The 21693-nt window shown below is 40.9% G+C and overlaps 1 protein-coding gene and 1 long non-coding RNA gene across 4 annotated transcripts in view; both read right to left on the bottom strand.

Annotated features, from left to right (window-relative positions):
• Positions 1-21693, bottom strand: part of LOC129145429 (uncharacterized) — a 467971-nt gene that overhangs the window by 350125 nt on the left and 96153 nt on the right. The gene's annotated exons all lie outside the window — the stretch shown is intronic.
• LOC119257535 (uncharacterized) overlaps positions 1-21693 on the bottom strand; it is a 76594-nt gene that overhangs the window by 38742 nt on the left and 16159 nt on the right. Inside the window, exon 3 of one of the 3 annotated variants that reach the window (XR_008550974.1) lies at positions 10927-11017. The exons of the other annotated variants lie outside the window; for them this stretch is intronic. This is a non-coding gene — a long non-coding RNA (uncharacterized LOC119257535). The remainder of the gene's footprint in view (positions 1-10926; positions 11018-21693) is intronic. 3 annotated transcript variants of the gene reach the window in all.

Here is a 21693-nt window from a genome sequence, read left to right as displayed (position 1 = left end):
CACAACAGGAACTCACTAAATATTTAAAGAATAATCAAGGAAGGAATGGATGCTTATGCCGCAACTATCGATATAACAATGTGAGGATGATTTGTTCCAGTCACTTAGGGTTCACACCTTATTCTCTTTCAACTGAATGACTTAGTATGGTAGCTAGACTAATGCCCCCAAACCCCCAAACTATCCACATCATTATTCTGGAACCTGTGAATGTCAGGTAACATGGCTAAGTTGTGGATGGAAGTAAATTTGCTAACCAGTTGACCTTAAAATAGGGAGATTATCCTGGAGTATCTGGATGCAACCACAGTCATCCTTAGCAGGGAAAGAGAGAGTCAGAATGTACTGAGACACACATATATATAAATATATATATATATATATATACACACACACACACACACATACATACACACAATGGACTATTACTCAGCAATCAAAAAAGATAAACTCATGCCATTTGCAGCAACATGGATGGAAATGGAAGGGATCATTCTCAGTGAAATAAGCCAGAAAGAAAAAGAAAAATACCAGATGGTCTCACTCATAGCAGGAATTTAGAAATCCTAAATAAGGGACCAGGAAAAAGACTGACTATAATAAAGAAAAAATCAAAATCAATGAGCAACTATAAACCAGAGACACACTATAGGGTAAGGGGGAGAAGGATTAGGGTCAAAATAAGGGGGGTTCAATTGTATGGGGAATATAACCAAAATGAAAATGCATACATTGTGCAAAAATGAAAAATGAAAAATGATGTAAGAATTATATAAAATAAAATATTAAAAAAAAGAATGCAATGCAATGTCAGAAATGCTTGACTTGTTGTTGCTGGCTTTGAAAAAGTAGGAAGGATGCCATGAACCAAGGAATATAGGTGGTCTGTAGCACCTGGAAAAGGTAAAAGAACACTGAGCTCTGAGCTGAGAAAAATATACAGTCCTATTGACACCTTGATTTTAGTGCAGTGAAACCTGTATCAGACTTCTAGCCTACAACAATGTAAGATAATAACTGTGTGTGACTTAAGTCACTTAATTTGAGGCCAATTGTTTCCGCATCAACAGAATACAATCTACCAGTAAAGTTTAAAAAACTCTGAATGCCTGAGACACCCAGAGATTCAGAATTAGTTAATCTGTTTTGTTGCCAAAGCATTGGGATTTTTAATTTATTTTTTATTTCATTTTACTTTTTATTGTTGTAACATTGTAGTTTAACATTATAGAATTTCAGGGGTGCCTTACTGATATTCAACCTGTATATCTGCTACATTAGTTTCACCTCTAAATATGCTAACCATCACCACAAGAAGACTGTAGCCCTCGATGGAACATTGTCCTCTTTGTCCTGATTTACACACATTCCTCACCTTCTGTGACCACTAATTGGTCTTAGAGTTCAAAAGTTTATTCTTTTAAACATTAGTTCATATTTGTTTTTCGTATATAGCACACATTAGTGAAATCATATGGTGTGTTTATCTTTGTCTGTCTTATTTCACTAAGCATAATACCCTCTAGAACCATCCATGCTGTCACAAATGCAAGATTTCAGCTTCTTTTATAGCTAATAGTATCCCATTGTGTATCTTCACTGACTCCTCTTTATTCCAAGTGTTGGGCACTTCAGTTGTTTCCAGCTCTTGGTAATTATAAAAAGTCATTAGGATTTTTAAAATGGCTGCAGGTGAGTCAAATGTGAAGCAAAACTCAATAATCATTCAATTGTCAAAGAGCATTTGGTTTTGAATATTCTGTGTCTTCACAAATACACCTGCCCAGAAAAGTATATATCCACCAAGTAATATACTCTACTTGACAGAAACAGCAGGTCAAAGAAATTTAATATTCTTTAATTTCTTAACAGGAATGTGCATGTTCTGAGTAGTAGTTCACTTAGCAATTACTGTTAGGGCAGCAGGAAGGACATCACAACTCAGTTCTTACAAGAAAGAAATAGGAGATTAAGTGCAGAGATTCAGCAGCTTAGTAAGTGAGGAGCCTAAACTGAGACCACTTGATAGCTGGGATCTTAAAAAGGGAAGTCCCAAGATTCTTAGAATTAGAAATTATCCTTATGGAACCTACACTTGATGAGTATTCTTGCACATCAGCCCAGGAATAACCAAACAATCAATGATATCACCCTAAGTCATTAAAATTATCGATATGTCAGCATTCTTGACTTTGAAATTGCGTCTCTCTTGTCATTGGTTCAATTTGGCAATGTATTTCTGAATCAGTTCATGAGTAGTCAGTGTTATGTTAGTCAGTTCATGTTCATCAATTCTAACAGTTAGCACAGGGGTTAGCAAACCACAGGCCCATTGGCCATGTCCAGGCTACTCCCATTTTTATAAATAAAGTTTTATTGGAAAGCCACCATGATCATTTGTTTATATATTATCTATGGCTGTTTCCTTGCTACAACAGCAGAGTTGAGTAGCTATGACAGAAACCATATGGCCCACAGTGCTGAAAATACTGTAGCCATCTGGTCCTTGACAGAAAAAGTTTGCCAGCTACTGACCCAAGTCAAGAATGGTTTCTTTACTTTCCCAATTGCCGCCATTGTTATTCTTCAGTCTATTAACCTCATGAGGACAATTTAAATAGCCTGGTAGAAGTATCCAACAATAACAGTTCATGGATATAGATTTAAAAAAAAAAACACCTAGACTGATTTTTAATAATAATTTTAATTCAACCAGCGATTTAGTTCAGAGAAACTCAATATACCTTGAACATTATCTCATTTTTTTCTGACAGTTTTTATTAGAAAAAAATCGGGGATAACCAATACATTAAAGACATCACTTAAATCATTTAAGTTATCATCCATCCCTTTGTGCTTTCTCTCTCTGTCAGTGTTTTGAGAATTAATTGCTCATTTGTGCATAGCACTGTACAATGCAATTTAAAAAGACATGGTATTTGTCTTCTGGGAGCTTACACAATCTGAGACAGGAGAGGATGTCAGAGAAAGAAAGCTCCTTAGGGGATACACTAAACAAATCCATAAAACAAATAAGCATGAATGTAATGTATTCACAAAAGGTGCATCCAGATTTAATGTGAAGGTAAACAAACGAGCATTCAGGAAAAGTAACCAACTCTTCTAAAAAACTCTTTTAATTATTTAATGGGAGATTTCCTGGAGATGGAGTTGTAGATGGAATGATTTAAGTGACCTAAGAAACAGTTCTAGACATTGGCTTAATTACACATAACAGTCTAGTTAGAAGTAAGCATTGGTACAGAAAATTACTGAAGAAGATGAAGAAAAGTCAAAAACATTCTGACATTCAACACTGAAAAGGAAGACATGGCTCTACACTTGAGATAGCAAAAAGGAGCATGAGCACCCCCAGTTTCCTAACCCACTCCCATGGCAGGCATTACTAACTGATCACGACATTCTTTCCAGCAGAGCATAGACACAGCCTCACAGTTCTTTTCATCAAGGAACTCTAAGTTGACCCCATACCATAGATCTAAATGATCAGAAATGATTCTTTAGTAAAAATGGAGGATACCACCTCTACAATAAGTCTTTATTCATTGGACAATGAAACAAGAACAACTAGTTGCCTTGACGTTTCTTTTCCCACAAAAAAATTGAAAACTAATAAATAATAACCTCTCTCTATATAGTGTTCTTAGACATTAACTCAAAAGGAACAGCATCAGAATTAGGGGTCTCAGGGAAAAAGCAATTGCTATTCAGAGTGAAATCTAGATGAAAATGACAATGCGAAATCTAGAGAGTGAAATCTTGCTTCAAGAAGAGCAAGGGAATTGTATGGGGAATATAAAAATAAAATTTATTTAAAAAAAAAAAGAAGAAGAGCAAGGAAAGGCCTCCCCTGGTGGCTCAGGTGGTTGAGCACAGCGCTGTGAAACTGTCCGCAGCCTCTGCAGCACCGGTTCCATCCTGGCCAGCCAGTGAGGGTCCCACATGGTGCAGCAGACCTCTCCTGTCTCGCCAGCTGCATCCCTCAGTAGTGTATTTCGTCAGTCTGCCTGTTCTGCTCCCCACTCTGTCTCTGGTGAATCCTCTCACCATCCCAAGCATCTGGCTTGTACCCCGGTTCTTGTATAAAATAAATAAATAAATCTTTAAAAAAAAAAAAAGAAGAGGAAGAAAAACAAGGAAACGAATGCCAAAGAGTAGAACAGAGACAACTTCAAATGATAGCGCATGTATGGATAACATGGGGTGCTCCCAGATCCCATTCAGTACTGAAGCACGCAATGCCTCAGCTGTCACAAGTGCTGCACTTCTGTGAGATGGGAGTTCACAGTTACATCCCTCTCTGGTGGTCACCCTGGGTCAAAGGGAGCTACACATTTAAGTTTACACCACTTCTCCTGGGAAGCTCCCAGCGAATCACTGGTAACTATGGCTGGGCTCTCTACAATAATCCTGAAGGATCAGGGCCTCCCTGGTGGCACAAGGGGTTAAGACGCAGCCTACAAAGCTAGCCGCTGCCATTGAAGCACAAGTTCGATCCCCAGCCAGGGAGCTACCCACATGGCCCAGCAGACCTCTCCTGACTCGCCTGCTGCTCCCCTCAGCAGTGTATTTCAGGCAATCTGCCTGTTCTGTTCCCCACCCTGTCTCTGGTGAATCCTCTCACCCCACCACACCTCTGGTCTGTACCCCAGTTCTTGCATGCATAAAGAAGTAAATCTTAAAATAAAATTCTGAAGGATCATCCTGACTCCAGTCTCCCCTTGTGTTTGGTTAAAGCTTCAGTGGCAGTCACACTGTAGTTCAACTTCCCCTTCTGCCCAATCCTGGTGCCCTCTTTCCTTACAAATGCTGTTGCAGACACACACCACTGTGCCCACCCTACACCCCCAATCTTTTGTATATAAATCTCGGCCACAGATTCTGTTTCCAGGGAAACCAATTTAAGACAGTACACCATCTGAATGGTACATTTTTAGGTCTCACAGCAATTAAATGAGATTGCTATTACAATGGCTATTTGAAAGATGGTTCAGACTCAGCAAGATTCAGTCACATGCTTAACATAAGTGCAAGAGGCGGGAGCTGAGTCCAGGTAGGTGCGGTACTGCCCAGATTAAGGACTGAATGACAGGGACACAACAAAATTCTAAATATTCAAGTGAGTGGATGAGCCTAGAAAGTTGAATATTAAAAAGGTAAGAGGAGGCACTGGATTGGTCATGAGGGGATAAGAACTTGGGGCCAACAAACTACAAGTAGGTAGAAACTCAAAGTAAGACCACTTTGGGGACCCTCAAATCTCAGTGACGATTTTTGCCTGTGGGTAATCCCAAGCTTATGTTTGTATACAAGAAACAAATAACAACAACAATAATAGTAGTTTTTGTTTATGGGAAAGCAACCTTAAGCCAGGCACTATGCTACATGTTTCACATGTACCAACCATGTACAAATCCCCAGCAGAGCTGCACACAAGTAGCATGAGGGCCATTTTGCCATTTCAGATGAGACCAACTGAAACAGAAAGGTTGAGTGATTTTCCCCTGGTCACACAGCAAAGTGCAAAAGTCAGCACCCAAACCCAGATGTGTCTCAGTTTATATCTCAGAATAACCCAGGTTATTTTGTGATATGTCTGCTACACTATAGAAAGTTCTAGCAGAATTCCATAGCACTGATATTGTTAATAACAATAGCTAATTTTAAACTAAACATTTTCTGCTCTTAATCTTTACAAAATTGCTATGAGATAGGTACTATTATTTTAATTTCACGAAAGACAAAATAGAGACCTGGAGTGATTTTTTTTTAAAGAATGCCCAAATTTCCCATAGGTCTTAAGGGACAGAGCAGACTTTCAACCCAGTTATCTGACTCTAGTGTTTTTATATTTTACCAACAAATGTTAGGGCAATTAGCTGGGGTTGCATTTAGTGCTTTAACACAAATAATGAATCAAAAACTTCCCTAGCGTCTGTGACTTGAATGTCAGAGATATAAAATGGCATAATCCACTGTGTGGAAGAAACAGGAATTAGGAAAGACCCATGGAGCAAAGATGAAATGAGTTAGTACCTCTGCCTGGTCAATTTTGAGTAGATAATGAAAATATTCTGTTAAAAATTATACTTAAATGGTATTTCATATTTTCAGATAACCTATTACTATAGCAAATACTATGATTTATACAGAGGTGAATCAAGCTGACCATTCGTGGTGGCCAGGATATTAAGGAATCATCTAACAGTGGACACTAGCCAAATCCTGAGGTGAGGGTAACTGGGGTGGATCGGGAACAGAGGAAGCCACAGCAGAGAGAATGAATAAAATTACACACTGGCTGGAGAAAGAGAAAGCTACAGAGATGACTACATCCTGGAAACCCAGTGCCTAAGGTGTCTGAAGGAAAAAACAGTCTGGAACTTCTTCTTATTTAATGGTATTTCCATACAAATTAAGAAGCTGTTCTCATTTTTTCCTTCAAATGCCGCCATCCAAAACAAGGCTGTGGCTGTTCCCATCCCAAGTCTGACATCACCCCTGGCACCTCACTCACCACAAAATAATGTCTGTTCACCATCAGCCTCAAGGACCATATCCAAGGCTGCCATGACAGCGCTTCCATGGGCCGCTGGCAACTCCTCTGGGCCCAGCTCCGAACTCCTCCTTGAACCTTCCCCAAGGAGCCCTGTGAGTTGCCCTGGAGCTGCGTTCTTTACCACAGAGACTCCACTTGGGTGGCCCTCTCTGTCTGGCCTCTGCTTTCCCTTCCTGATACTTTCCCAAAGGAACAGAGGCAACATCCTGTGAGAAGTCCCTTTTATCATTTACTTTTCCTCAACCTGGCATTTTAAGTTCATGTTCAGCTCTTCAATATTCACTACCCCTAGATTTTTAAATATTGTCTCCTCCTCTTGCTCTCTCCTCCTGAAACCCATCTGAGTGGGCCTCATCACTCCCATGATGACCACTAGGAGAAAGCTGAAGACCCACTGGTTCCTGCACCTCTGCTGTGCTGGTATTTGCTTCCCACCATCACTATGCTCCCTAGTTCTTAACATTATCACTTCCTCTAGGCTTTTAGATCCTACCTTAACCCACCCATTTGCCTATAAAGGTGACAGAGAGCTCAGCTTTTACTCAAATTCTCGTACAACACCATCTAGAGACTGACCCCCACGGCATTTACCAAGAAACTTTGAAACAAAGAAGGCTAAAGACTCAGTTCTCAGCAGCATTGCAAAGGCCAGGTCTTGTAGGTCTTGTGGCTCCTATTCCGTTACCCTCTATATCAAGGCCTTCTTCCACCTTTAAAGAAGGGTGACAGCAAGTAGGCTCATGTTCCTATCTGTGACAATATATTTTCTATACAGCTTTATCTAGCTCATTAATGGCATTCAGTAAGATCTCGCTACTTGGATATCCCAGGTATGACTCCATCATCAAATAATACTAGCAAATAAGCATGAGTGCCTTCTAAGTAGAAGACATTCTGTCCCTCTGCTCCTGACTGAGAAGTGATGGATTAAGCCAGTTTCTCACTTCTGGTTTTGAAAATGAAGCCACTGTGTAGACAGAGGTGCCCCTGGATCTAGTTGTGTCTGGCCTAAGTGCCAACAGCAAATCCAGGCAACTAGGGAAAGTGCATGGGCAATAGATGCCTGCCTGGTGGATACTACCCAGCATGCGCACTGGGAGTCCCCCACTGTCTCCGTCCAATTTCCTAGAGGACTTGGCTCCCATGAAGAATGGGTGATAATGGAACACAGGCTAGTCCCAAGGTCCCTGCTGATAGCATTAGTGTGGATCAATCTTCCAGAATCACAATGTTTCAGAGGAAATTGCCAAATAACAAGCTTCCTATTGAATTGGAAAAAGGGACCAGAGTCCACACAATCCAGAAGTTGAGAGTTGTGGAAACTTGCAATGAGAAAGTTATTGTAATTGAAAAAATTCATCACTGTGTCATTATCTTTGAAGTTAGTGACCCAGAACTGGTTTGACCACTAATTTTCTCTCAAGTTTGGTCGGTGCTAAAATATACCTTCTGCCAAAAGAGAAAAGCCTAGATGCCGGGGGGCGTGAGGAGAAGTGTCTTACCACTCTGGTGATAAATGTTATTGAAGCTAACAGTGAAAACTACATAGAAAATAGATGGCTGCTTCTCCTGCCACTGGCCCACACCACACCCTCCCCCACACATCCCGAAAACATCTCCAGCAAGCCCTTTTGAACCAGAACATGCCAGAAACGTGGAGGACAGAAAAGAGCATAAAGGATGACCAGGACCCTAAAGCTTCTCTTTAGTCAGGCAAGGATCTGGAACAAAAGTAGGATCCGGGAAGCAAATCAAATTAAGTCCAGTAACTCCTGCATTTTAAATCAACTAAACATTTAAGTTAATATCAACTAGGACACTGGGGCATTGTTGAATTTAAATAAAAGTCAATGTGTTTTGCAGAACATTTTCATAAAATTATGAATCTGGAAGAATAATCACTCAGGGGAAAGACAATTAGAGGAGTTGAGAAATTTTTTGGCTTTAATCTCAACCACTGCAGAAGAAAAAAGAACACACCGTATTCTCCTCATATTTAAAATTTAGGAAAAGCTGAGGAAACTAAACTTGCTTAGCCTTTACAAAACAGCACTCCAAGGTAGGGCATGATAGATAGTTCCATATAAATACTGGAAAGTAAACAATGCTAAGAAAACAAAGGATGGTTTCTACTGATATTGGCTTTAAAACAAGAAAATGGCTGAGGTAAACAAAAGATTCTCTCTGCAGAGTCACTCTCTACCTGCCCCTTCTAATAAAAACAAACAAGACTCTCCAGTCACAAGGACAGGTGTGCAGCTTATCACCTGGTGACTCGGGAGCCTGGTAGGGCCACCAATCAACCTCGCTGCCTCGGACAAGGCTGATGTTCAGCTGCAAAGCAACTATATTAGCATAATAGACCATAAAATACTCATAAAAGAAAATTGCCAAATAGTTGGAAAATGCTGCTGTCCTGATTCCCTCAAATGTCCCCCACCCTGACTACCCTTGGTCTCCCTTTTAGAAATTTCAAGAGATATTCACTTTCAGCATCAAGTGTTAATAGGTAGCTTCCAGGACTCTGCTGCAGGTTAAAGAGCCTTAAGTTGAGGGGCCTCCCCGGTGGTGCAGCAGGTTGAGTGCAGCACTGTGAAGCTGTCCACAGCCTCTGCAGCGCGGGTTCGATTCCCAGCCGGCCAGGGAGATTCCCACATGGCACAGCAGACCTCTCCTGTCACACCCGCTGCTCCTCTCAGCAGTGTGTTTCTGTCCATCTGCCTGTTCTGCTCCCAACTCTGTCTCTGGTGAATCCCCTCACCCTCCTTTGCCTCTGGCCTGTGCCCCAGTTCTTGTATAAAAATAAACCTTAAAAAAAAAAAAGCCTTAAGTTGACTGGATGCCATGTCTTACCATTTGATGAATTCTAGACACACCTCTCTCACCTCCCTCTTCTCCACTTTCACAAGTAAGAGGATCATACAGTTACTTCTTCCCCGGGTAAAACCATCAACTCCCCTTTCCCCAGATCAGCCCAGTGGAGCATCATCCTAGGCATTGCCTTTTTATGGCCTGAGGATACATCAGAGCACACCTCCAGAGTGCAGGAAGCCTGGGCTTGGCATCAGAATGCCTCAGATCTGCACACCTGCCCCTGTTACTATAAAGCCTCGTTTGTTTTGTGGAAGAGTTTGGAAGACAAGTGGCTCAGCCTAGAGAATCGTTTGCTCATGATGCAGTCACGTCTACCTGAACTCCCACTTGCAGCTCTGCAGTATGCATCGGAACCTGCAGCGTTTGGACAAGACAAAAGATAATGCGGACAAGGTGCCAAGCATAGTGCTGGGCATCTAGTAGTTTGGTAAAACTCTCTAATATTATTAGCAAGTGAGAAAGAATAGATAGTATAGCTCAAGCTAGTACTGATGCCTATCTCAGGACTCCAGGATACATTTTTTTTCATTTCCCAATTTTTTTTTTTTTTTGTCTATTGAACCCTTATCTTCTGCCACACCAATCAACTCACTTGGGTAATCCCACTGGGAAATCAGGCACAATGCAGGGGTCAGCTTGCACACCCATGCAAACTCTTCCCTTCCTTCTGACATCATCACATCAAAGCATTTTCAATTATCAGTGCAAAAGGCAATGTGTCACATCTGTTAGGAATAACCAAGGGTTGATAAAAGATTAACATGTGACTCAAATGGTCATGAGGAAATTGAGGCTGAAAACAGCAAATACGGCCTCGGCAGATGTCCTACAGAATGCTCCCTTAGTCTCGAATTCAACTCCTTTCATTCAAGCAAGCAACAAAACCGCCGCTGCTTGAGAATATTAAAAGAGTAAATAATGACACCTTTACAAATTCAGCAGGCTCTCCCACCAAGGGGCTTGCACATAATGCCATGAAGCTATCCCACACATAGTGAAAAGAAATAAAATCACTGCTCACACCAGCAAAATAAATCAGCGGGCAGCCTTACAAGGGTGGTTTCAGGGGGAGGAAAGTGGAATTTGCTTGTTAAGAAGCTAATATTGTGTAAAATTTAAATTAAAGAAAGAAAACCCAAGACAGAAGTCCCTTCAGGATAAAGATTACACTGACAGAGAAGGTTCTGGAACAGCTTTGGTAATTAACATGGCTGAGAAGATGTCTGCTGCCACAGCTATGGTGGGAGATGATTTTTCAAGCCAGGTGGATGTGCCCAGTCTCCCTGGATCAAGGCCTGATGACCTCAGGATTCTAGCCTTGACACACCCAGTTAAGTGTCCAGAGTAAACCTCAAGGTATGGCCTCTCTTTAAATGCTTTAGTCCTTCTTAGTCCCTCTTTAAGAGTGGCTGCTTTAACTAAATGGGACCCTGAGACTGAAATTTCAAAAAAAAATGTAACAAGTAATATACCTTCATAGGTGATTGCTTTGTTCTTCAGGTACGTGAACAAGGATACAGTGGGAGAGAGGGAAAGGACTTGCTTAGGGGCTCCTGGAAAGTTCTGAAAAACAAATTTAATGAATACAAGGGAGACTAGAGTGAGTTACATAAAAAAGTGGATTTTCCATCTTTTTAATAAAACAAGCTTATCTCACTTCAGGGGACCTTTAATAGGCCTTTTTAAATATTAAAATCAATGACTGTCTAAGGTCTTAGGTAGTGGATATTTACAAATTTTATACACTAATATCAACTTTCACCAATACGTATCTCAAAAAGCTATAGTCACATTAAATTCCCATATGATAGCCACATTAAATTCCTACGTTCTCCCATTATCTATCCTCAGATGTCTCTAACTTTCTTCCCATAGAACTGCACAGTCACGTACCTCCCTGGCTCTTCTCTGTGGCCCTCTAGTAACCTCCAACCAAACATGGCGCAAAGAACACTGTGGACTCCAGCCCTCTCAGTCCATTGCCTACTTACTCGTCCTCAGGGCAGAATTGGTTACCACCATCCTTCAGCTGCTCAAGCCAAAAACAACAGTCACCTCTGATTGGGATTCTGATGCCTCTTTCTGCTTATCTCTGCTCCCCTGAACCTTCCAATTCTTCATCAATTTTGTCAAGTCAATCTCTAACATATAGCTCAACACAAGCACTTCTTTCTCTTTCCACTTTCAGCATCTCGGTCTCTCAACTAAACTGCTGCAACAGTCTCCTAATTAATCTATTTCAATCTTTCCCGTTCCATTACATTCCATATATAGCAGTGACAATCTCCAGATATGTACGATGTAGATCCATCACTCTCCTGCTATAAACTTTCAGTGGATTCTACTTCTCCTCTAATGAAATTCTATCACCTTCAAGACTCAGCGTGAAATGATCCCTTCCTTACTCTCCATATTAGCTCATATCATACAGTTCCAATGTCCTATCACCTGGCCCTGCTCCAGGCTGAGCACATTCTAGCTCCTCTGGCCTTCTTTTCTCTAGCTTAACTCCACTGAGCTCTCTCATGGGTCATAGGCTCCACACTTTCTTATTCCTCTACATGGAGTCCCTGACCCCAAGCTGCTGACAAAGCTGTTTCATTTCATCCTTTAGGTCTCACCCCAATCTTTTCCTAATTACTCCTTCTCCCACGGCAGGTGTTCTTTACCATATGACCCTATGCATTTTGTCCTTAGAACTTATGGTCTGGAAATGTCTTATTTATAAGTACTTGATGTCACCCCTCTTCATTCCTCCCCCTAGCAATGGAATATAATATTTTGAGGGTCAGGGATACATAAACCTTTGCCAATCACATATATCTTTGTATGCTCTTGGTCCAAAACAGTGCCTGGTACAAAGTAAGTGTTCAATAAAAATAGTTGTTGAATGAATTAATAAGCAGAGTCATTGTACTTTAGGGCTTCTGTGATTTTTCATGTACCCTCTCCTATTTTATGGTGAATTAGCTCTCATTACAGCAAAGCTTTTTCTCATTCTACCCTAGCAACAACAACCCACTCCCCAGCTTTCTGATAAGATGTTTCTAATTATCTTTGAGCCAGAAAAACAGAGCAAAAACCTGTTAGCATCGAATGCTGTGAAACAGCAAATTTACTCTGACTGAGAGCTAAGGAGCTTATATTTAGTGTTGTAATTTTATAATACCTATTTTCACTGCTCAGCAGACTTTTGGCTTATGTCATATTTATAGTTATATTCTACAGAATATGGTTAAAGGGAAAATAACCTCTAGAAAAGAGGCCATCATACTAGATGAAGTAGTAACAATAAATTTAATAATAATCATCATCATAACATCAATTCACATTTACTGAGTACTTAAAATTGCTTTCATAATTGCTTTATATATTTTAATTCACTCAATCTTCATGATAATTCTGTGAACAAAGAAGCAGTAGTAGAATGTTAATTATACAGATGAGTAAACTGAGGAAAACAGCCCAAATGAAAGTTACTTGGCAGAGAAAGGAAGTGAGCCCCCCAAATCTCTAATTTACAATGTGTGCTCACAACCACTACCCCCATTCCCTCCCAGTGAGCAATTACTGAGTTGTATTTTTATACTTACAAATATATATCATATATAATTATAAAATACATACATTAACATATCTATGGTTCTGAGGGGCAGGGATGCATATACCTACTATCTTTCTACCTACCTATACAAAATAAGAATGCTTTGAAATTACATATAATCAACATGTAAGTAATCATATTAATCATATTCTTTAACTTCTAGAAATGTTTAAAAGAACAGAAAATATACACAAAATCATGTATTTAAAAAAATAAAACAACACATGGCAAGGGCAAAAAGAAACTTGAAGTAGCACTTCTATACACACCTAGTTAGTCACGACCTAGTCAGGTAGACTAAATATTTGTCCACTGCTCCTCACAATGGAAAAGAAATCATTGCTACAACATGGTTTCAGAATATTTTAAACAGTATAATTTAGATGTGGCAAAATTTAAATTATAGAACAGTTGATCCCTACGTTACCTTGCCATTCAAGAGCACGCACTGAGGGACTACTGGGTGGATATGCAGGAGATTGCCATCCAGGGAAACCTTTGCTCAAAGATTTGTTCAGCAAGGCAGAGAATGATCACATTTCCATGCTGAACATGCAGGGGCAGGACTGTTGTCCCCAGGACTATTCATGCCTAAAATGCCAAGAGGAAGCTCTCTAGACAATCAGGAGGGACAAGCAGAAGGCACTTGCAAGCCCACAGTTAACATGTCCCAACAGCCTCAGCTGGAGGAAGTGCTAAGACTGAGAGAAGCCCTCGGGGTACACAAGGGGTCTGAACTAGAGCTGGCAAGACCTGTCTGTAGGCAGCTGGGGCAGGGGGCGCAGAGTGGGCTGAGGAGTAGCCTGAAGGGAGTACACACTAGAAGGCCTGGAGTGGGGAGGGGGCAGGAAGAGGAGGAGGGACTATTCAACATCTTTATTACCTACTCAAATGAAGACATGGAACATGGGCTCATCAGCCACTCAGACGTCACAAGACTGAAAAAGATAGCTAGCAGATTAGATGACTGAATCAAAATTATAAAGGTTTTGACAGGCTAGAATGATGGTGAGGTGAAATTTTATAAGGGAATATATTGCTTGGGTGGGTTCCCTGGTTAGAGATGAATCACCAGCAGGAATGAACATTTATGGAAAAAAATCATGGAAAGAGAATGTTTTACCTCTAATTCATTCACCCAAGGGGCTGGTCGGAAGATACCAGAGAGAGCAACATAGCCCAACATTATTGACCAAATGTCCAAGAGCCAACTCTTCCCTCCTCCTGAGACTAATTACTAGGGCTTTTTACTTAATTAAAAAGGCAAACAATAACTGTTCTATGGATTTACTTCTCAAGATTTTGTTTTGAAAATGTTCATGCACCAAAATGTTAAAGGAATGCAATGAACTTCCACCAGTCTCCCACCTAGATTTAAACTAACTTTAGCTATTATTTTGTATGTGAATTTGTATTAATGATTATCCCAAGCATTTGAAAGTACAGTAACTCATCACTTAACAGCCTTGATAGGTTCTTGGAAACTAGGACTTTAAGCAAAAGGGCGTCAAACAAAAGTAGGTCCTCAATAATTTTGTTTCATTCTATGTAGGCTGGGCTTTTTTTTTCCTTCATCAATGTTATAACGAAATGGCATTGAACGAAGTAATGTTATTGTAAGACCCTCAGTAACTAAAAAAAAAGGAACCTTAGCATATATAACCACAAGATTAGTATCACATCGACAAGATATCACTTAACAATAAACTCTCCAATACCCAATATCCAGTCCATAATCAATTTCCCCAGTGGGCTCAGAAGATCCACTATAGCTTTACTTTTTCATACTGAGCTCAATCAAGGTTCAACATTACATTTTGTTGTTATATATCAAATAATACTAAAGAGCCTCTCCTTGGTTTTAGTTTTAGGTCTGGGCTGATGATTTCTTTTGGTGTTGTTGAACTGATACTTGTTCTCTTGGTATTTCCTATAAACTGGAAATGATGTCTACATCTTGATTAGATTCACCTTACAGATTTCAGACAAGAATGCTTCCCAGATGATGGTTTTTCAAAAGCTTGCTTCACATTGGGGGGGGGGGCAAATCACAAGGATCTGGGCTCACAAACAGTGCTTCAAGTGGTGGCCACAAGATCTCTCCCTGTTCAATGTCATGTTCATTTTTTTTCTTTATAATTAGTGAGTAATCTGTGATAAGTTCTCACAAAGCATGAGTATATTTTATCCCACTGACATCTTATAAAAGGTTTTCATATCCATTGGCAATCCTTGTCTGGATCCATTATTTCATAGGGACTGTAAAAACGGAGATTTTCTAATTCTATCATTATTCTTTAGTTATTAGTTGCCATTCTTCATTACTGAAGTTTTTCCTCATCCATTGCAGATCAACAATAGATCCTCCTAAAAATTCAACACTAGATCTTATTTCTTCCACACATTTGAGAATTCCACCAGTCTACAATCCAGCACATAAGTCAGCAGACTTTTTCTGCAAAGAATCTGTAGCAAATATTTTAGGTTTTTTGGGCCATATGGTCTTTATTGTAAATATTCAGCCCTGCCCTTGTAGCATGAAAGGAACCATCCGCAATATATAATTAAAGGGATGTGGCTGTAATGTGATTAAAAAAAAAACTTTATTTACATAACAAATGGAGGGCTGCTTTGACCCTCAGGTTATAATTTGCCCACCCGAACCTATAATAATATCATTTACTTTTGATACCTTTCCTTTGTCCTACCAATTGACTTTCAACGCATTTTCGCATCCATTTTTCAATTTCTTTTTCACAATATCTGCATGACATAATGGAGCATACCAAGTATTGCTATCAGGAGGTGCAGAAAGCCCAACTCCTTAACTGATGCTTATATCACCATTGTCTGTTTTTATGTAGATGGATACAGACCCAAAACCTACCAGTCTGCAGTGCCCCAAAGACACCTGAAAAATTAGAGGTCAAATGCTCTAATCGCCAAATTATGAGTTCTCCAGAGGATTAGCTATTGATTTGCCAAAATGAAAAATAAACCATCACAACATAAGCACATTCTGTTAATATGGGTTAGATTTCACTTCCGTGAAAAGAAAACAAAATTTAAAATGTTCTGAAATGTATAATCCAGAAAGAAATTAATGTCTGGGCTCAGTTCGTTAATAGAATATAAAAATAAACAGAGATCCAAACCCTTCCACATTGCCATTAACTCTGCAACTAAATCTATTAAGATGTCAGAAACCACAATTCTCTCCTGTAACTTATTAGCAGCTTGTAAAATACATATATTAGCATGTTGAACATTGTAAAGACCACTTCCATAGTCAGTATTATAATTACTACTGTTGTTAAAGACAGATATGATTCTTAAATGGTAGACGAAACACATTTTTTGCCTTACCAAGGGAGCTTGCATCCATGCTGGGGAAGGAAGACTATATATAAAAAGCATAGTCACAAGCTCCACCTCTGGCCTCTTAGTTGACTCTCACAATCACATTCCTTTTTGTATTTCAATCTGGCTGGTTCACCCCTCCTTAGGCAACCTGGTGATCCCACACTTCCAGGAGAGCACCCTATTGATGCCGAACTCAGCAGGGGTACCTAGTCAGAATAGCAGATTTACAGCCCAGAGCCCTTGGCCCAACTACCCTCCTGCCTCAGCTACCTGAGTAGCTGGAATTACAGATGCAAGCCACCACTACCAACCCCCCCCCCCCGTCCCTATTTTTTTTAAGATTTATTTATTTATTTATACATACAAGAGCTGTCATACAGGCCAGAGATGAGGGGGGGCGGTGTTGGGGGAGAGGATTTACCAGAGACAGAGTGGGGAATAGAACAGGCAGTCTGATGAAATACATTACTGAGGGGAGCAGTAGGCAAGACAGGAGGGGTCTGCCTCACCATGTGGGTTGCTCCCTGGCTGGCTGGGGATCAAACTCATGCTGGAGTGGCTGTGGATTGCTTCATAGTACAATGCTTAACCCCTTGCACCACCAGAGAGGCCCCCCTTTTTTAATGCAGAATTTATCTTGAACCCATGGGGAAAGACCAGGTTGCATAAAGTTGGAAAAATCTTAACTCTCCTCTTATAGACTTGTAACAGAAGCATCTCTGTAAAAAGGGGAGGTTCTGTGTTCCCTGGGAGGCAGTGCTAGCTGACCAGGTGAAGTTACATATAACACTGAAGGCAAGAGACACAGGAAGGGGGCAGTGGAGAAGGGTTCCTTCCTTCTCACCATTGCACCAGGGACTTGGGGGGGCTTGAAGGAGACACATGGAGGAGAGACACATGGGGAGGCTAACAATGACAGCCATTATATTGATTTATGCCTTGATTTTGTCTTTTCATCCCTGGTTCCTTCTGCCCCTTCCCTGTGGTTCCCTGCCAGCAGGTGCCATGGACTGTGGCAAGCTTCTGGAACTCATCAGGCCCACTCTGGGCCAACCCTGTTTGGCTGCACATTTACCCATGAAGGGCTGAGTATTGAAAACTATTATAATTTCTTTTCTATCCCTTTAGAGTCCTGTTACGCTACATGGGCTTTGTCTTTGTGGACACGGATGACCAGGCCCCATTACAGCATGCAAATTTGGGACCTTGGGGTCTCCCTCAGTGTGTACATTAACAATCCCATAGTCATAATATGTTGAAAAAGTTTCAGAGATAAAATGAAAAGTCACTAGAATACAAAAGGAGTAGAGAAGAGGAAGGAAGCTTACTGTTGTGAGGCGAGTTGTAGGACCGAACGATTTATATTATGCTTGACCCTAATATCTGCAAGGACAAGAATACACATGAAGGGCCTCCCTGGTGGCGCAGCAGTTGAGCGCTGGGCTGTGAAGCTGCTCACAGCCTCTTGCAGCACTGGTTCGATCCCCGGCTGCCGGTGAGGGTCCCACATGGCGCAGCAGACCTCTCCTGTCTCACCCGCTGCTCCCCTCAGCAGTGTATTTCATCAGTCTGCCTGTTCTGTTCCCCGCTCTGGCTCTGGTGAATTCTCTCACCCTCCCGCGCTTCTGACTGTACCCAGTGCTTGTATAAATAAATAAATAAACCTTAAAAAAAAAAAAAAGAATACACATGAAGAAGGCCTCCATCCCAGAAGTTTCCTGTTGTTATGTGTGTAAAGTTATGGTTTTTATATAACTGAAAGTCAACAAAAAATCAAAGACAATTGTGTTTCATGGTTACTGTGGATATATGGGTGTTCTGTCGATGGACCTGTGGTTTGAGGATGAGGAGATGTTTGTATTGCAAAATGTCCTTCAGCCACCACGTCCCGCTACCGCAAAGAGCTCCCTGATTCACAAGTGCTTCCGGAAGCGTGGAGAGAAGCAAGCAAATGAATGTTCAAGTCTATTGAAAAATAAGACTTTCTCTGTCATAAACTACTGCACTCCTGCTGAGAACAAGGTTTTACAATTTAATTAGTCTTTTGTCTTACCTAAGTGCTTTTGCTGCTTAAATCCTCCTCACTCTCCAAAGCAGTGCCCGTTTCAGATGGCACAACCCACAAATCCTCACGGCATACAGAGGCAATTTTCTTTTGTTTGGGAGCACCGGGCAGGAGATGTGGGAAGGCACATCCATGGAGCCTGAACAGTATCAGTAGTCATGAGAGTGGATGTTTAGCTGCCAATGCTAAGTGCTGAGTCCTGAGGAACAGAGGCACCAGAGATTGTTTAGCAGGTACATGGTGGGAGGGGGCGTGAGTGTGGGTGTGCTGCTGGGGTTCCATGGAGATCTTCAGAGGATGGGGTCCCACATGCCTGGTTTTAGAGGTTTGATGCTTTTGACATTTCTTACTCAAAGTAGCCAGAAGCCACTACTTCTTAGTGCATCTCCCTATAGTTTAACATGCCCAAGAAATGAAGACTTTCTGGACACTCACTAGGCCATACCAAGCTAAATCCACAGTTTCAAAATAGCTATTTAGTATTAGCAATCACCACTTTTTACAGTCCCTTCAAAGACAATGCCAAATTTCCCACTGCCCAGTTTCACATGGCCAAGGCAAGGGAGACAGTCATAGAGCTTTGGAAGAGAGAAAAACTGGGAATATGTTTTATCCAGGGTCACTTTTTCTCCAATTTTTCCACAGCAAAATCGCACTAGTGACTTCTAAGACCTTGGCAATTTTGAGCCTCCTTGCAGCATTTACCCAGTGGCAGGCATTGTTTTGTCTCTGGGGTAAAGAGACTAGACCCTATTAGAGATCTCAGTATTCCACCCCCATGGACTTCTGTCACCACTTCCAGGCCATTATAAGAAAAGTATCCATTACATTTCCCAACATTTTCCCTTTCACTCTTTCCCTTTCTCAGCAAAAGCTATTAGCTACAGCATAGCAGGATGATCCTAGGTGGAGACATCTACTTCCCTTATAACTGCATCAAGTGCCACACATTCTAGCTCAAAGAAACAGCTACCTTCTCATAAGGCTTGATGAAAGGTAACAGGTGAGTAAAACCAGCATCCACCCTTCCATCCCCTCCCACCTGCACCTCCTTCTACTCCCTTGAGGATATACAGTAGAATAAAGAGGGAAGAAAGGAGGCTGAGGTACTGGAGGACTTCTCAGAGACATGATTCTTTCCTCCCCAACAATAGTGAGGGAGGGAGGCTCCAAGCACATGGGAGATGACGTGGTACGCCCCCAAGAGATGTCGGTTGGGTCATCTGAGCTTCATAGCCACTCCCCGTACCACAGATGTAGGCAAAGAGCAGGGGGTACTGAGACAAAAGTTTTCCCATTTGATAAGATCTACATAGGTTAGATCTGAACATGCAAGTAAATCCCAGAAATAGCAACATCACCAACACCAGATAACACTGGCTTACACTCTTGCCAGCTATAGCTTACACTCTTACCCCTAATTGCAGAGAACAGAAATTTGCACTCTGCATATTTCCCTTTGTACCTTCTTCTTGCTTCTCATCTTTGTGGTTGCCCATTAAAAGTGACTGTCTTTGCAAAGGAGATCAGAAAAGAGACATGGCATCAGCAACCAGGGACCATCTAGAAGATGGGGTTGAAATGTGCCCAGTGAGTCAAGTGAAGGCCTGATGGATCCACCAGCCAATCTCAAGGGGCCCACAGACTTAAGTCATAATCTAGGTCAATAATTATGGCCAGCCAAGAAGAACCAGGAAATTTCACCATGGCAGATGTGCAAGGCACTATTTTCATTTCATCCCCTCCTCACTGTCCCACCACCAGAGTAGTCATTCCAAGAAGACAGAGAGAAAAGAATAGGTAAGCACAGATCATGACTGAGGCCCCTCCACTCCCAGACACTACAGCCACAAGTTAAGCCTTAGGTGGAGGTGAGGGTGTTGAGAGGGAGAAAGGGTAAGAAGAAGAAATATGAATTAAATAGGAGACTGAAGTTTGTAAGCTGTTAACACTGAGACTTTTCAAAATTTAAGAAGAGGAATTGTTTTAAAAGAAGTAAGAAGTGGGTTTAGATAGAGCAAGTTATAGTAGCAGTTATTGAAGACAAGAAATCTCATTCACATATCACATCAAAGCATTCAGACAGCAGGATGCCAGGAAATTCTTAAACATTATTTATCAAACTGCAATTGGTGGGAAAGTGATAAAACTCTATCACTGTACTACAGAGAAATCTGGTGTGTGCCTAGGATGGGTCCCCTTCAATGTAGGCTTGGGAAGTTCAACCCTATCTGTTACCTCCTTGTGACTTGGAATTACAACAGACAAAATAAAGCTGCTTATCTCATCAGCAAAGGCATTTAAATTTGGCAGAAAGTCTGGCTTAAATGTTTGCAAATTGTCCACATTTACAAATGGGATCTCTTTCCCCCTAACTGCAGAGAACAGAAAATTGCACTCTGCATATTTCCCTTTGTACCTTCTTCTTCTTGCTTCTCATCTTTGTGGTAGCCCATTAAAAGTGAACATCTTTGCAAAGGAGATCAGAAATCACTTCAGAAAGGGTCTGTTCTTCCAAATGACATTGTTAAGATAGGGTGTTTTATTTATTTTATTTTTTTTATAAATCTGTTTCTCTTCTGATCTCTTCACTTTGCAGCTAAAGTCTTTCAACCTCCTTGGGATGAAAGAAGTACTGTAGAATATTGATTTTTTCGTCCCCCTGTAAATTCATGACAAATGGTGAACAAAAGCTTATCTGGAAGTTTAGACGTCCAATTAAAATTTTACTCTCAGGTGAAAATTCCTTCAAAAAAAAAAAAAAAGGACTCCAACTTCTATGTACTTCTCATATATCTTCATCTCACTAGTGACATGTTTCAAGGCCAGTCTCAAGAAAATGATCTGAAAATTAACTTGGGAAGTATGTGAGTGTCTGTGTATGTGTGTGTGACTGTGTGTGTGTGTGTGTGTGCGTGTGTGTGTGTGTGTGTAAGAGAGAGGCAGAGAGAGACAGAATGAAGTGAAAAAGCATCACTTATCATTTTTTTTCTTCCTTTGGGTCGAAGGGATAGTAAGACATGGGATCCACCAGAAGCATGATGGGATTCTGTGCATCTGATGATAATTTGAAGCCAGATCCTGGGTTAATGTGGCCAGGGTGAGAGAAGAAACAAAGGTTAGGAAGAGAAGGACATGTTATTCCAAGCAGAGTGCATACACAGTTAAGAGTTAAACCTCTTTGAACAAAGATTCATTGTTTAGGTA

The sequence above is a fragment of the Talpa occidentalis genome, unplaced genomic scaffold (genome assembly GCF_014898055.3).
Source record: "Talpa occidentalis isolate TD23 unplaced genomic scaffold, MPIMG_talOcc4v2.1 talOcc4.10, whole genome shotgun sequence".
NCBI lineage: Eukaryota > Metazoa > Chordata > Mammalia > Eulipotyphla > Talpidae > Talpa > Talpa occidentalis.
The sequence above is the reverse complement of the archived record's forward strand: the minus strand, read 5'-3'. Positions and strand labels throughout refer to the sequence as shown.